The sequence below is a fragment of the Pithys albifrons genome, chromosome 1 (genome assembly GCF_047495875.1).
Source record: "Pithys albifrons albifrons isolate INPA30051 chromosome 1, PitAlb_v1, whole genome shotgun sequence".
Lineage (NCBI taxonomy): Eukaryota > Metazoa > Chordata > Aves > Passeriformes > Thamnophilidae > Pithys > Pithys albifrons.
In genome coordinates, this window is record NC_092458.1 from 21679541 (window position 1) to 21683480 (window position 3940).

Genomic DNA, 3940 nt, shown 5'->3' on the forward strand with positions numbered 1-3940 from the left:
TGCCGGCTCTTGTGTGGGCTTCCCACAGTGTCACAACCACCCACCTGCTTTGGCATGGATCTAACTCAATCAGTAAATCTTTATACTTATGCTGCATTCACCAGAATAAAATTGAATAGCAGACAAAATGGTGGTACAACAGTTGTGAAGAAGGTAATAGACATGAGCATCTGAGAAATCTTTCTGATCCCAAAAGCAAGAGAAAAAGACAGAAAATACTCTTGTTGAAACCTTGGTTGCACAATACATTTGAAGATGAAGATTTTGCTGTTGTGGAACACAGGGGCACCAAGGCCTCATTGTGTTAGAACAATGAGATGCACAAACAGAGAGGGTTCCATCTCACAAGTAGGGTAGATACTGTCTTTGGTTGAAGAGTTGATGAATCATCTAAAATGACGCTACTAATTGAAAACTTTGTGTTCACAGATATAATATGGACCTAAACTATTTATACTTCAGTAGAATCTATAAAATGCAGAAAATTGATATAAGCAGCTGGAGGAACTAAGTAAAAATGTATGCCAAACACAGCTATAAACAGAGTAGCATTTTAAATTTTTGCTCAAAGAAAACAATCTACATATAGTGCAGAAATTTCCGAAAGTTCGTGTGACAAAACACTTTGTTATGATGTTGAAAGTACAAACTTCTTAATAAATATTTCTGGTTCGAATCTGGAAAATTAAATTTGTATATATAGGTGTGTGTTGTATGAATAATTGAATTTTGTTCTTTATTAAATGACATATTTCATTTCAGGTAAATATGAACAGGTATTTTTCTTTGTATTTTCAGCATATAGAAAAATAACATTTTAAAGTGCATTTGGATTTGGTCTTAATAACAAAATATGTACTTAGGTACTTAGAAAATGTCGTGGAACTTCATAAGGTACTCAGTACAGAATTCCTTTATCTCAGTGCTTACACCATTTTTTTCCCTTCTGTGAGACAAGGGAACAAGATCCTTTTTCCCAGAGAAGAAAAGGGAGATTTGGACTTTCCCAATTCATGAGTGACTGATATATATGGAAGTAAAACTGTAACAAAGTAGACTCCTTTCTGGTTTTAGCATGAAATTTAAATCCTGCCATAACTGTTTGCCTTACAACTGTTGATCCATTTCATCCTGAATTCTGCAATACTTTTAGATGCATCAAAAATAATGTCTTTAGACATTAACCATTCCAAGGGGAAAAACAGTTCAGCCCTACTGCTAACACATAAAGATAAAGAAGGTTCCATATTAGTAATCAGAGGGTGCAGAACAACAAAACTAGTGATTAACTTTCTGAAATCAGAAGTACTGGATAGCCAGCACTTAAGCAATTGGAAAAATGTTCAGTGCATTGATGACAATTTTGAGCCAGTCCTAACATATAAGGAATGTCATAGAAAGTAACCAGACAATGTTACATGTCAGACCCCTTTTCCTACTACTACTCTTATGTAAAACAATTGCAATTTGACACAAGATATTTCTTCTTTTATTTCAAAAGAATTGGTACCAGAGGAATAATTCCAAGTGTTTTGTTAACTGTCCAGAATTCAGTGTAAAATTACTTGTGGAAGAAATTATGAATAAGTTAGGGGTAAACAACAAAGAGAACATTGTGGAGGTGAAAATGATTACTTAGTAAACTAGATTATTAGAAATATGACATTTTAATGCAGCAAAATCCTTCCCTTTCTAGAAATGAGGATGAAACCCACAGAACCAAATAACTGAGAAGAGTGCCTTAAAATACAGAGGAGTCATACTACAGAAGCAACAAAACAATAGCTCAGAAGGCCCAGTATGACTGCTGAATGGTCGCTGGGGGAGCAGGAAAGCTGATCTTTCTGTTATAACTTGGGGAGGACAACGCTGGAGCATTGCGTCAACTCTGCAGTCCTCATTTTTGGAAAGACACAGTGGAGCTACTGGAAAGGGTAGAGACGAAATATTGAAATATTTTATAATGGGAAAAAAATGCCTTCTGGTGAGAGATTTGGATCTTTCTGTTTATGAAACAGAAGATTGAGAGGTGACTTGCTTATGGCATATATACCTTCTCAGGCAGAAAATAATGGATATGAAAGGACTCTGTAATCTAGTGGAGGAAGGCATAATAAGAACCAAAGGCTGGAGCCTGGAGCCAGATGAATTCAAATTGGAAATAAAGCTCACACTTTTAATGCTGATAGCTATTAGCTATCAGAACATATTATAGAGGGAAGTGGTGGATTTTCCATCTCCTGAGATCTTCAAATCAAGATTAGATGACTCTCAGGAAGATATACTTTAACTGCAGAGAAACTATTTGGCTCAAGGTAGGGATAACTGTGTGAAAGATAAGTGCCTATGATCAAGAAAAAAGTAGATTAGATGATCTAAGAGTTCCTCTTTGCTTTTTACACTATGAAAATTTGAAAATCTGCAATATGTAGTTGCAGGTTAATCTGAGTCTTCCACCCCAGATTTAGCCCAGACAGGTTACTAGCACATTGAAGAGAAATTCATATCCCATCTCTCACTCTTTTATATCCCTTTACAGAGTTTACCCAGAGGGAAGTCAGATTTATTGCTGTTTTGCTTTCTTTCAGGATGTTGCAAAGGCAATGCTCCATGTTGGAAAAATTAATGGAAAATATCTGCAACCGCTGTTTAGACTTTCATTCATGGTTCATTTCTAGAAGAGCTCAAAAGACGTATCACAGTCTCTATCACATACTTCTAGGAGTATGGTATGGCAAAATGCAGAAAGATTGTGTTGGCTGTACCAGCTACTAATTTTATTATTTATCTGACTTTGTATTTGCAGTCTTGACTCCCAAGCCACTGCAATTACTTAGAAATCCCTGCTTCTCATGTGAGCAAAGGGATCAAAGGTAATGGTGCACAGAAGTTGTAAATTTGCTATTATGTTAAATGGCAAGCTTTATTAAAGGCTGCCGTGTAGTCCTCATAGGGAAAAAACATGGGAATATATTTGGTCTGATCAGACAACTGGTATAATTTGGTTACAGAGCTTGTATTTCAAAAGACCACAGACTAGTGGTGACACTAACAAGAAATGTAGGTATAACTGCAGAATATCAGTTTTGGTGATATAGGGTGCATTTATTTAAATACCTCAGACATTGGCTTAAAATTTGTGGTTTAGAGCCTGATTTTATTATGATGAGAGAAATAGAAAAGGGCTGTGCAAAATAATGTACACAGGAAAAAAATTAAGGTAAAAAGATTGCATTAACACGAATCAAGTGGAAAAAACCCCTCATTGCATATTTGGAAACGAATAGCTGAAATTATTGTGCAAAAGAACAAGTTTATGCACAACAATTCAATGGACTCTGAAGGCACAAGTAATTTTATTTAACTTGAGCTGTCAATGTCTGAAGTTGTCATCATAGATTCCCTCTAAAGGCAATGGAGAATAAGAGGTGCTTTTAAAACATGATTCAGCTGACCTATTTTAGCCATCTACTTCAGAATGAGATGAATCACACCCTAAAGTGCCTATTTCTCTCCATTGATTATGAAAAGAGCCTATGGTGACAACCTCAGATGTAGATGTCTCAGTTATAGATTTTTGTATTTTGTCAGATGAATCCCACTATTAGAGTCTATAGATTCTGACACATCTTCACTTTTCTCCATAATTTCTTTTTGAAAAAAACAGCTAGTATGGAGAAATAGAGGAGATATACATTTCTATCAGGTCCAATTTACTGTAGAATGGCTGGGAAATTGACATTGTATGTGTCAAATGTTGACAATTTGGCAAAAAATCAACCCCCAAAATACTTCTGTTGAGAAAGAAAATAATTCTCTGTGGAAATACTGTCAAGAGACCTCATGGCAGTGACAGGTCAATACTTCAGGCTTCCAGTCTTCACTGCAGGGACAGAGTGTCTGCCTGGACTACATATTCCAGGATTCATACTGGTTCCTT